The 13,638-nt window shown below is 42.9% G+C and overlaps 1 protein-coding gene across 5 annotated transcripts in view; it reads left to right on the forward strand.

The window, feature by feature from the left end:
* SH3TC2 (SH3 domain and tetratricopeptide repeats 2) overlaps window positions 1–13,638 on the forward strand; it is a 204,014-nt gene that overhangs the window by 12,305 nt on the left and 178,071 nt on the right. For 2 of the 5 annotated variants that reach the window (XM_077472741.1, XM_077472743.1), the window contains exon 1: window positions 8,295–8,436. The exons of the other annotated variants lie outside the window; for them this stretch is intronic. The gene's annotated coding sequence lies outside the window, so the exon portion shown is untranslated. Of the gene's footprint in view, window positions 1–8,294; window positions 8,437–13,638 lie in introns of those variants that run through there. 5 annotated transcript variants of the gene reach the window in all.

Genomic DNA, 13,638 nt, shown 5'->3' on the forward strand with positions numbered 1-13,638 from the left:
TAATTATCATCATCAAGGACATCATCAAGGATGTCCTTGAAGATGCCCTGGAGGAGGGGCGAAATGCATTGATGCACTTCGGGTTTTATCTAACCATTGACACCATTTCCGCCCTCCGTGGAAAGCACGCCGACCAGCAGCGTTTCTTGCTTTTACTGATGCCTGTTTTTCCAACTATTGTGTAAGTGACGCCTGAGATATGCAGATTTGCACATTATCAACAGTACTTCATTATCAGTCCTTTCTCTTTCTCCCCATTCTTTGAGCTTGGTTGTGTACTCTGAAAGTCCCATAACAACTTTGGAAGAGGCTCCTTTACATATCCATCCGACATATACCAGATCTGATTGATCACAGCATTTTTAGCCCCAGACTGCAAAATTGATATCTCACAAAAGTAAGTACACCCCTCACATTTTTGTAAATATTTTATTATATCTTTTCATGTGACAACACTGAAGAAATTACACTTTGCTACAATGTAAAGTAGTGAGTGTACAGCTTGAATAACAGTGTAAATGTGCTGCCCCCTCAAGATAACTGAACACACAGCCATTAATGTCTAAACTGCTGGCAACAAAAGTGAGTACACCCCTAAGTGAAAATTTCCAAATTGGGCCCATGGTGTCAATATTTTGTGTGGCCACCATTATTTTCCAGCACTGCCTTAACCCTCTTGGTCATGGAGTTCACCAGAGCTTCACAGGTTGCCAATGGAGTCCTCTTCCACTCCTCCATGATGACAACATGGAGCTGGTGGATGTCAGAGACCTTGCGCTCCTCCACCTTCCATTTCAGGATGCCCCACAGATGCTCAATAAGGTTGAGGTCTGGAGACATTCTTGGCCAATCCCTCACCTTTACCCTCAGCTTCTTTAGCAAGGCAGTGGTCGTCTTTGAGGTGTGTTTGGGGTCGTTATCATGTTGGAATACTGACCTGTGGCCTAGACTCCGAAGGGAGGGTATCATGCTCTGCTTCAGTATGTCAAAGTACATGTTGGCATTCATGGTTCCCTCAATGAACTGTCGCTCCCTAGTGCTGGCAGCACTCATGCAGCCCCAGACCATGAAACTCCCATCACCATACTTGACTGTAGGCAAGACACACTTGTCTTTGTACTCCTCACCTGGTTGCTGCCACACACACTTGACACCATCTGAACTAAATTTGTTTATCTTTGTCTCAATCCATGTCCTTAGTCTGCTTATCTTCACCAAACTGTTTCTTGTGCATCATCTTTAGAAGAGGCTTCCTTCTGGAATGACAGCCATGTAGACCAATTTGATGCAGTGTGTGGCATATTGTCTGAGCACTGACAGGCTGACCCCCCACCCCTTCAACCTCTGCAGCAATGCTGGCAGCGCTCATACGTCTTTTTCCCAAAGACAACCTCTGGATATGATGCTGAGCATATGCACTCAACTTCTTTGGTCGACCATGGCGAGGCCTGTTCTGAGTGGAACCTTATCTTTGTCTCATCAGACCACAGGACATGGTTCCAGAAATCCATGTCCTTAGTCTGCTTATCTTCACCAAGCTGTTTGTGGGCTTTCTTGTGCATCATCTTTAGAAGAGGCTTCCTTTAGTGATGACAGCCATGCAGACCAATTTGATGCAGTGTGCGGCCTGACAGGCTGACCCCACACCCCTTCAACCTCTGCAGTAATGCTGGCAGACCCTCATATGTCTATGTGAGAGCGATAACACCAAATTTAACACACCTGCTCCCCATTCACACCTGAGACCTTGTAACACTAATGAGTCACATGACACCAGGAAGGGAAAATGGCTAATTGGGCCCAATTTAGACATTTTCACTAAGGGGTGTACTCACTTTTGTTGCCAGTGGTTTAGACATTAATGGTGTGCTGAGTTATTTTAAGGGTAGAGCAAATTTACACTGTTATGCCTTGTACACATGGTCAGACTTTCCAACGGAAAATGTGCAATCCGATTGTGTTGTCGGAAAATCCGATCGTGTGTGGGCTCCTTCGGACTATTTCCATTGGAATTTCCGACACACAAAGTTTGAGAGCAGGATCTTAAATTTTCTGACAACAAAATCCGATCGTTTAAATTCCGATCGTGTGTAGACAATTCCAACAGACAAAGTGCCACACATGCTCAGAATAAATTAAGAGACCACAGCTATTGGCTACAGTCCTGACGTACGGGATCATTAAGAACGATCGGATTTTCCGACAACTTTGCCCGACCGTGTATATGCAAGACAAGTTTGGCACAAAATCCGTCTGAAAACATCTGATGGATTTTGTTGTTGAAATGTCCGACCCTGTGTACAAGGCATTGTACAAGCTGTACGCTCGCCACTTTACATTTTAGCAAAGTGTAATTTCTTCAGTGTTGTCACATGAAAAGATACAATAAAATATTTATAAAAATGTAAGGGGTATATATATATATATATATACACACATAATTCTAAGTCTGCACTTAAGTTTATTTCTATATTACATGGTGGTAATTTCCTTGCAATCTTTTGAAGAGGAATGTACGAATAGTAAATCATTTATGCTCCTTTTATATTTATGTGTAAAGTTTATGTTTAACTGTATTATAAAGTTCATACTTTAAGAATGGCTGAAGAGAACCAGGGCCAAATGTCCCTCCTGAATTGCTGTACTTCACAATGGGTTGAGATAGGAGGAAGGGTCAGAGTACAGAGTGCAAGTGTCTTATCATTGCCAGCTCTTGAATAAACAACATGTATTACTAGTCTTACTAAACTGTAAAGGTGGCCATAGTTGGATCACAATTAGACTGTTTCATCAGGGACTTGCTGAATTTCGATCTCTGTGGCCACTGCAGTTGAAGAGAAGTTGATCTGTCGATCAACTTCCATTTAATCACATAGGATAAAAGCCACTTGTTCAGTGATGATCTGTGTATTCTGACAGTGGGGGAGTCTCCCCACCATCAGAATACACTGGTTCCGTGGGAGGATTCCAGTCATCTACCTTGAATGTGTGGATGGGGGAATTGGTTCAGTTTTTTAGTTCAGCCGACCATAAAAAACCCCCAAAAAACTGACCCATGTATAGTAAAATCTGAAATAAAATACTATTATCACTTATCCATCATTTGACTGCTTGATTGATGGAAGAGTTCAATTGCTGGCCATACACTTTAAGTTTTGGACAATTTTTGATTAACCGGCCCAAATGCGCTCAGTGAGTGGCCCCTTTAGCTGCCTTATGACAAATATTGTACACACAAAATCAGTGTTCACTACCAACAATCCTAATACTGCGTACACACGACCAGACTTTCTGGCAGAATAGGTCCAACAGAGTCATTCCGATCGTGTGTGGGATAGTCTGATCTTTTTTCATTAAAAAATTAAATTCAGACGGACCTAGGAATAGAACATGTTTCAAATCTGTCCGACGGACTCAATTCCTATTCGTCTGTATGCAGGTCCAACAGACAAGGGCAGCTATTGGCTACTGGCTATTGAACTTCCTTTTCTAGTCCCGTCGTAGATCATCACGTTCAAAACGAACAGACTTTCGAATGGACTTCACTCCGTTCGTGTGTGGGCAAGTCCGTTTGTTCGGAAGTCCATCGTAACTCCCTTTCTGCCGGAAAGTCCGGTCGTGTGTACGCGGCATACAAGTCCCAGTCCCTATAGATGTCTTTCCAAAAAGTTCTCAATTTTATTTTAAGTCCAATGTAGACGAAAAAGCTTCAAGTTATCTTACATGCTCTGGGCAATAGTATTGCCCAGAGCAATCCTGATCATCCTCTTCTGAGGTCCCCCATCAGAGCTCCTAGCTCCTCCCCCTGATGCAATCCTACATAGCAAGCCGCTTTCTGTGGGGGTACTTGTGCAGGCTCGCTCCCTCCATTGACACACAGAGCACTGTTTGGCCCTGTTCCCTCCTCAATGGCTGTGATTGATAGCAGCAGAATCTAGTGGCTCCCGCTGCGGCCCCTCTGTCCAATGAGGAGAGAGAGAGAGATGGGAGATCCATTGCTCTCATGCACATCACTGGATCAAGATCAGGCTCAGGTAAGTATAAGGGAGGGGGGAGGTGCAGCTTGCCAAAGTTTATTTTACCTGAATGTATTGAATGCATTCAGGTTAAAAACCGTCATAACATTAGAACCAATTTAAAGAGGAGGTCCACCCACCCCTGCAGTAAAAGCCAGCAGCTACACATACTGCAGCTGCTGACTTTTAATAATAGGACGCTTGCTTGTCCTGAAGTCCAGCAATGTTGGCACCGCAGGTGATGTTTCCATCAGCTGTCGGGTGCTGCCGCCGCCATTACCGGTAAGGTGCAGTGCAGCATTACGGCTTCACGCCTGGTTCCTACTGTGCATGCGTGAGGCACCGCTGCGCTCTCCTACTGGCCCGGCGGCAGGGGAAGGAGGAGGAGGGAGCCAAGCCTCTGACAGTCTTCCGGAAGTGGGGAAGGGTGGGACTCCAATTTAAGGACATCTTCCATGTTAATATTAATCTTTGGCTGATAATGATGAAAAAGCTACTTTAACCAGGCATGACATAGCATGGGTCTGCTAACAGTAGGCTTGCAAAACTTGGCACCTCTCTTATGTGGCCCCTAGGTGAACAGATAGATTAGCACTGAAATAAATGAGTCCTATAACCGTGGTTAGAAAATAGCCTCAGACAAACCAATAATGATCACCATCTGACCGCATTATCCAGTACAGACTTGGCAGGGATCCTATCACTCCATATGAGTAAACAATTATTTGGCATTATAAAGGTTGGGTTAACTCAATGTTTGATGGTCACTTTAATGTAGCTCTGTTGTATGTATTGCTTTATTAACTAAAATCTAATTATAGAATGTGAATTGAGGTACTGATAGCCAGCATGGACCCCAGGACAGGCAATGTTTCTGAACCTCTGTATTGTTTGAACTGCTTTTAAATGTTTGCTAATAATTCTTACTAAAACAACGTTGATTATATAAATTTTGTTGTTGTAAATACCACATGTATTGTAGCAAAGAGATGATGCTTCACAAACCCTTATCTACTAGCTCTAGCTTGTAATATAAACGAGTAAAACTGTTGTTAGCTAATAAAATCCTCACTTACACCGAAGATTGTTTTGATCATGATAATCTGTAACTTTGAGTTGTGAGTGTGTATATTGTGTGTGGATATAAGTTTTTTTTTTCCTGTTTGTGCCCGCTTTGTGAGATTTGTACCCTCATGTCTGGTCTCTATGACACCAGGACAAGGAATAGAGAATATCCTTAGAACACCAAAGGTTTGTAATTCTGTTCAGACAATCTTGTGCTCCAGACACTGTCAGACAACATATCTGGGACCTCCACTGCAGCAACAGAACACCTTGGTCAAAAACACATCTTCAGCTTGATTGCAACTGAATTCTAATAAGTCATAACTTTGCTTATTTATTCCCCTTTTACTGTCATTTTGATTGCTATCACATGCCCAATGTAGTGGAGCCAGAATGGCTCCAAGGGCCGATTCTTTACTCCCCTCAATCTGAGTGTTAAATTACAGGGTATTGAAGGTGGCTGATAACAAGAAATATGGAGGTACTTAAATTAGTACATTACTCCATTAATTGTTTTTACATGCCAGGAGTTTAGCTTTAAACATACTATCTCACTTTGTCCATTTATTCTGTTTAAAGCCAACCCCCCACCCCCCGACCAACTTAGACTTAACTTCACAGCCTTCTGCTGCTGCTTCTTTCTCCACCATGGCCCCCACAATAAACCCACTGTTGGCTGGAGATGGAGCTTAAAGGGAGCAGTGAGGTCACCCCCTCCATGTGACAGCACTTGGGTCTAGCCGTAGGCTATAGTTCTGCCCCATGCAAGGTAGTCACATGCTTCTCATACCCTGACATGTTGGATATTTTGGGGTGGTAGCTATGGAAGAAGATGGAGTGCAAAACAGTGAGCATAAGGTGGTTGGGTTGACTATAAGCAGACCCTGCGACTTTGGCTTGAATGGGCATGCTATCCATAGAGATAAAAAAGGCTTGTAAATGGTATTTTGTATAAAAGATTGTTCCATATGTAGCACTACCCCCGAAGGAGCTGCTGGTTAGATTTGGGCTTACCGTTACCTTCTGTTCTCCTCGTTTCACGTCTAGGGGTGTCCCGTGGTAAATGGCCCAGTAACTCGAGAGACTGACAACAGATCCACTTAAATGGATTTTATTTGCAAAACATAGACAATGAACATTCTCTTAAATTGGGATCAAAGGGTTGGAAAGGAAATTGAGGTACTCTTAGTGTTAAAGTCAAAATGTTGAAGTACTTGCTTACTTTGACTGCATCCAGAGAATAGCCATTCACAACTGGATATTCACTCAAGTTGGACAGTCCCTCTCTCACAAGGCCTAGCAGCCAACAAGGTGTTTACTCAGGAACAAGTCTCTGCCACAGACGTTGTTGGAGAACATACAAGATAATGTCTCTGCCAAAGACGTTGTTGTAGAACACGTAGGGAAACTAAACTTGAAGAACACTCGTAGGATACCTGGATCTTTCAGCCAGCTTGGCGATATCCACGAGACCAGATTCTCTTGGGTAATTCAGCCCTTCCAGGCTCTTACTAAGAAACCAACCCATACGTGGTCTTCTGAAGAGTCCTCCCCTGGAATGCTTGAAGTCACTGGGTCTCTCCCAAACCGGAGATGGCACCCAACCACCTCAGAATCCTCCTTTAGTTTCCTTGCCTCGGGCTAGCCAGCCCAGAGACATCAAAATCGGAAGGATCCGCATCCCAGGCCATAGCCTTCCTGAGGGCTGGTCAGGAGGACCAGGACCATGAAGTCAGCACATCATTCTGGACCGGAACCCCGAACCGCGTGATGTCCGCATCTTAAATACCCTCTCCCAGAAAGCACAGCGAGAGCGCCACTCCCACTGGGTGGGCTCCGAGAGAGAGTAACTTAAGCACCTAACCAGACCATAGTTCCATGCCTGCCAGAAGAGACAGTGCCCCCTGTGGCCAAGCTGAACATCTCACAGTCCAGTCAGACTGATGCTGAAGTCTACATTTAGACAATTGTACCCAAACCAAACTGCAGTACAGGCATAACTTTAACTTTGAAAAAATACATAGCGCGTATTCTACAGGAGCCGCCGCTACACATATATATACTACTAACCATTTTCTTCTTCAAAAAAACTGCAAGTACACATGCAAATTGTGTTTGATTAAATGTCTTTAAATAGAAAAGGGCCACCAGCAACCATGGACTTGCCACAGTCCAACGTCATAATGCTTGCCCTTACCTGGAATGTTTCCCAATAGTGTTCAGGCAAGTTAGCTTTTCATTGAAACTATATGAACATTGTACCTTCTAATGCCTACCAGGAGACTTTGATGGATACTGATTGAAGAACTTAAAGTACTATTGAAACCTGAACTATTTTTCTATTTCCCTCTAAATCACATTTAATTAATTAATTAATTAATTGAAGGTACTTATAGCATTGTCAATTTACGCAATGCTTTACGTATATTAATAGCAGTACTTTTAAGTATATTTATCTTATTGTGCTCCCAAACTGTTTTTTTTACCTTCATTAAGGACCCCTGCTGCATAACTCTCTCTGATTTCCTGAAGTTCTGGTAGGGGAGTGAGTGCTGTACATATCGCACATGTAGGAGCGAAACTAGCTGTCAATCTGGGAGCTGGTAGGCATTTCGTGTCTGTCGGCTTTCATGTAGAGCTGTAGAAGGGTGGCTGCAGGGCAACCTTGAAAGGCAATACACCCTGTAGATGTGATTGTTGGTAGAAGGATCCAATTTTTTTTAGAAACCAGGGCATCAAGGATTAAACAAAACAGAAATGAATCAAGTATGTGATTGTTGCTTCTACATTGAATTTAATAGTACATGGGTTTAAGAACACATGCTGTGTTTGGCTTTCTCCAGTGTCCATCAAGCTTCCCATTAGCAAGACCCCATAACTCTCATGGCCCAGAAGAAGTTCCCAGGGGCCCATGGGTCAGATAGAAAACAACTGGCTACAAAAAAAAAAAAGAGGATAACTGGCCTTGCTCACACGAATTCATTGATGTAAAAATACTTTACTAAATGCACTAATGCACTTTTAGCTGCATAAACAGAAGACTAATTACAAAAGTACATTGTCAAGCACATTAACTGAATGGATTGTAAAAATGACATTATGGGAGATGTGGTCAGAGAGAATGGGGATCTGGGAAGCATTCAGGTTCCTGGTACAAACATGATAAGGAACTACTGAGACATTCCTTCCCTAGTGTAGGAGGGAGGGGTTGAGTGTTGCATACTCCCCGCTCACAAAACATTGCAGGCTCCACTTGGAAATATACACAGCCACACACCTAAATCCTGTCAAGACATTCCTTTGCCATGCTCAGTACTAACCAAACAGCAGTGATAAGAGGAAGCAGTGTGGCCTGGTAAGCAGACACTGCACTATTTCTGTTTGCATTGGTATGATTTGGCTTGGCTATACTTAATTTATTTAGAGAGTGGGGTCAAGGTTGGTGGAAGCACTTTGACATGTGTACACACCTTACGTTATCTCTGGCTGTCAGTGCCAGGGCTGTACAAGCTATAGTGAGGAGATATTTATAGAACTAGCAAAGTGACATTGTTACTATTCAGTGAAGTTCTTCAAGTTGCATTACATAGTTACTATGCATTTTATGAAAGAGTTCACTAACAAAGGGTATACATATTAGTTTATGTATTTTCTGTGTCTCTATTCACAATGTTACTATAACTTTGCAAAATCAGATGATAAAAATAGAGATTTGTTGATGGTCACCGACCAAAATCTGGGACTCAGTATGTAGGAATGTGGTACAATGAGCAAGTTTGCCATTGCTATATTATTATTATTTTTATGCAGGATTTATATAGTGCCAACAGTTTGCACAGCTCTTTACAACATGGAGGGCAGACAGTACAGTTACAATACAATTCAATAAAGGAGGAATCAGAGGCCCCTGCTCATTAGAGCTTACAATAGTGCCACTGTGATTCAAGAGAATTAGATATGTTGTAGTCTGTGCAAACTTCCAGTATGTAGTTGCATCATGGATTATTGTCATCATCATCAAGGATCTCTTAATTTCTGCCATTGAATTACATTTTTACTAAACTTGAGGCTTTTTTGTCTTTTGAAACAGTCAGAAGTAAGCTTATGTCATAAACCATGCTTTGGCATGCATATTGTTAATTATTAGCTAACATTTTTTCTGTGCTGTGACTTGGGATGTGCATGTTGTAAACAACACAGATTCTAAAAGTTAGCCTAATGTCGCGTACACACGACCGGACTTTTCGGCAGAAAAGGTCTGATGGTCTTCCAGACGGACTTTTGACGGGGTTACAACGGACTTCCGAATGAAGGGACTTGCCCACACACGAACGGACTAAGGTCTGCTCACTTTGAACGTGATGACGTGTGACGGGACTAGAAAAGGAAGTTCAATAGCCAGTAGCTAATAGCTGCCCTTGTGTCGTATTTGGTCTGTCGGACCAGCATACAGACTAACGTTTTTCCGTATAGGAATTGAGTCCGTCGGACAGATTTGAAACTAGTTCTATTTCTAGGTCTGTCAGAATTTTTTTAAGAAAAACGATTGGACTATCCCACACATGATTGGACTACCTGACGGAATGATTACGTCAGACCTATTCTGCCAGAAAGTCCGGTCGTGTGTACGTGCCATTAGAATCTACTCTAGAATCTAGAATAAAACCACTTAGTTGCTATTAGCTTAAAGCAGACCTCCACTCCCAAAGTGGATTTTTTCCTCCTTGCAAACCCCTTATCCTCACATTATTAAAAAAAATTAAAAAATGTGTTCAATTTTTGACACCCTGGCCTGCCTTCATTCTCACCTAGGTGAAAATAACGTGTCCGGCGCTTGCCGTCTCCTGGGATATCCCCATAGCATATCCCAGGAGGCTGGAGAGCTACCTAGTGGCTTGTTATTGGTGGCTGTCTGTAAAGACCCAGAAAAGATAGACAGCCCATAATGACATAGGAAAGGAAGAAGACAGTGTGGGACCCAGCCTGTGGAAGCAGAGCAGTAGATTGCAGCAAGAACATGCTGAATTCACTGGAAAGGTGAATATGTTTTCTGATTGAACTGCAATGCACCACACAGTACTGAATATGCACTGAATGAGCCCTAAAGAGACAAATACATCTAGACAGTATTTTTTAGAGGCAATATGCTGACTGTTATATGCAAAAATTAGAACATTGAACAGTACAGTTCACTATTTGCAAAAAAGATAGCTGCTTTGAACTACAAAGAGCATTGTATCTCTCTTACACTAGTCACTCATCCATTGATCTCTTCTATTCAGCCTGTTGGGAAAATAAAGAAATCACACAGATTCCTCCTACTGCATTCAACAGTGTAAATGGACATCTCTCCTGCTGTGGCAATTGTATTCTGTTAGAATAGACCAGTCAGTACCTGCATCAGCTGATAATTTCCTGCCCGGATCCTTTGAATTTTGAATCAAAGGATGTTGTGTGGAGTGGTGCCAATAAGGCCACCCGTGGATCAAAATTTGGTCAGTTCATTGGGAACCAGACAAAATTCACTCAGTGTATAGCTAGCTCTAAGCCCTTGTACACATGGTCGGACATTCCGACAACAAAATCTGTCAGATTTTGTCCAAAACTGGTGTTGCATACACACGGTCGGACAAAGTTGTCAGAGTTTCACAAGTTGGGGGTTTGATTGCTTCACCCTGCTTATAGAAGATGTTTCTAGAGCTTAGGGAGGGAGAATTCAAATAATCAGCCTGCATATTGATCAGGGCCTAGACAATCCCTGGGGAGGTATGCTCAGATGGTGGCTGGGAAAGCTGATAAATAGCCTGAAGCCTTGGAGAGATTGTTTTTCCCAGCGAGGAGAGTTCCCAGCCTCTGGGGGGCTGTTGGTGTTCTGCAAGGTTTCAGTAGATGCAGTGATAGGACCTAGAAGCAGCCTGGATCTGTCTGCAAGCATTATTGAGGGGATCTAGTCTAGTCTCACTGAGTGGTGCCCGAGGGAAGCTAGAAAGAGGCAGCTGTCCAGGGGACTTGTGAGTAGAGACCCTAAATGTGATCCCTGTGACCATGTAGTATCTTGAAGATAGCACTGGGTACCAGCAAGTATACATTAGAACAAGGTAACCAGATGCCTGTGTGTTTTTCCCCCATGGTCTTCAGCTGCGAGGGAATAGACTGTCCAATATTCAAATTTTGTGGGAGAAGGTTGCCCTCTGACTGTTGTTGCTAACCATTTTTGGGGAATCCAATGACCCAATCCCTGTCCTGTTACAGATTATTTAACCACTTTCTACCCTGCCCATAGCCAAATGACATCTGCAGGGATCTCCCATCCTGGGCGGGCGTCATATGACATCCTGGGCTTCCCAGCCGTCTAGGGGGCATGCGCACACTGCCATGTAATTCGGGTGCCAGTGTGCGTCCCTGGCGGACATCGCAATTGCTGGTAACAGAGCTGGGATGTGGATCTGTGTGTATAAACACACAGATCCACATCCTGTCAGGGTAGACCGATCGTGTTTCCCCAGTACAGAGGAAGACTGATCGCTCTCCTCTCCTTGTGAGTCCCCTGCCCCTACAAATAGAATCACTCCCTAGGTAACACATTTAACCCCGTGATCGCCCCCTAGTGTTAACCCCTTCCATGCCAGTGACATTTATACAGTAATCAGTGTATTTTTATAGCACTGATCGCTGTATAAATGTGATTGGTCCCAAAATAGTGTCAAAAGTGTCTGTTGCAATGTCACAGTCACGATAAAAATCGCAGATCGTCGCCATTACTAGTAAAAAAAATAAAAATGCAATAAATCTATCCCCTATTTTGTAGACGCCATAACTTTAGCGCAAACCAATCAATATACGCTTATTGCGATTTTTATTTATTTTTTACCAAAAATATGTAGAAGAATACATAGCCTAAACTGAGGAAAATTTTTCTTTTTTTTTTTTTTTAAATTGGGATATTTCTTTTGTTTATAGTGCAAGAAATAAAAACCGCAGAGGTGATCAAATACCAGCCAAATTCATTTGGGTACAGTGTTGCATGACCGTGCAACTGACATTTAAAATGTGACAGCGATAAAAACTGAAAATTGGCCTGGGCATCAAGAGAGTGAAAATGCCCTCTAGTGAAGTGGATAAGCAGTAAATCTTAAAAAAGACAAACTAGACTGTTTACTGGAGCCATAGTGTATGGACTGTTGCTTGGGTGAATGGTAGTCTCTGAACAGTTTTTGGCAAAAAAAAAACTTAAATTCATCAGCTCTTGTGGGGGTAACGCTACATGGTTTCACAGGGTTATTTTGGTTGTTTTAACATTCCCATTGTGTTTTTTGCTATTGTAACTCCTAACGAGTACACTCTATATGTTAAATGTAGTTTTTGCCAAAAACTGTAATGAGTTTTGGGACTAATTGTGCTAAATTGTACTTTGGCATCAGTTTGACTGGGCTGTATAGAAGTTCTGCCTGGTCATAGGTAAGGTTATACAACTGTGGGAGGCTATAGAACACAGTCTGATTGGACGCATTGGGTACCAATCTCTGTCTCGGAACCAATCAGTGGGAGCTTGCCTCACTGCGTAATCCGGGAAGGGGTACTTAAGGTGCCGAAGTCACGTGGTTCGTGGTTCCGGTCCAGAAGTTGTCGCTGACCAGCCTCCAGGGGCCCTCATGGCCTGGGTGCAGATCCATCCGTTTCCGAGCCTCGGAGCTGGCTAGTTCAAGGCGCAGTAACTGGATGGAGGATTCTAAGGTGTTCCGGAGCCGTCTCGGGTTTTGGAGAGGCCCAGCAACTCTACATGCGACCAGGGGAGGACTCTTCGGTAAGAGAGCCACACACAAGGCTGGTTGCTCAGTAAGAGCTTGGAAGCTGAGCTGCCATGGACATTGATTGAATCCACAATTCTTACGGCTGAAAGATTCTGGTACAGTAAGAAAAGTTCCTACTTCTATCCTTTCAGTTGTAAGTTTCCAAGTCTGCGTGAGAGACTTTGCAAAGCTAGAATTACCTGTTGGCTGCTAAACCCAAAAGGATTTATCCAACAGTTAGAGTCCAGTTGCGAGGGGCTGTTCCCTAGATTGTGTACATAGAGAGAGACTTTTATTGAGGTAAACAGTTTCAAGCACCTGAGCTAAACTCTACCCTGATACCCTTTATTCCCAACTTAGAGACTGAGTTTGTTCAACCGTTTTACGCAAAATAAAAATCCTAACAAGGAATTCAAGTGTCAGCCTCTACAGTTACTGGGTTATCAACCCTGGGAACCCCTAGACAAGGGCAAGGAGTACAAGCTGGAGGAGGTAATTGGTAAGCCCGAATCAAATTCAGCCGCTCCTTCGGGGGTAAGTGCTACATAAACAAAGCAGATTTCCAGTAAAATCATTATCAAGGCAATAAGCTGCTATTTTAACACTGAATTGCTTATGCTTTTTTAAGTATATAAAATGGGGTTGCTGTGACATGTTTACTGAATGCACAATGAAAACCCATACAAGAAAGCCTTTGGTGATAACAAAAAAAAGATTAAATTGCAAGAAATTGTTCATTTTTTTGTAGACTTTGGGGCTTCTTTACA

Source organism: Lithobates pipiens, unplaced genomic scaffold (assembly GCF_037356315.1).
Source record: "Lithobates pipiens isolate NorthernLeopardFrog02 unplaced genomic scaffold, aLitPip1_a1.2 Scaffold_8, whole genome shotgun sequence".
In the NCBI taxonomy this organism is placed as follows: Eukaryota; Metazoa; Chordata; class Amphibia; order Anura; family Ranidae; genus Lithobates; species Lithobates pipiens.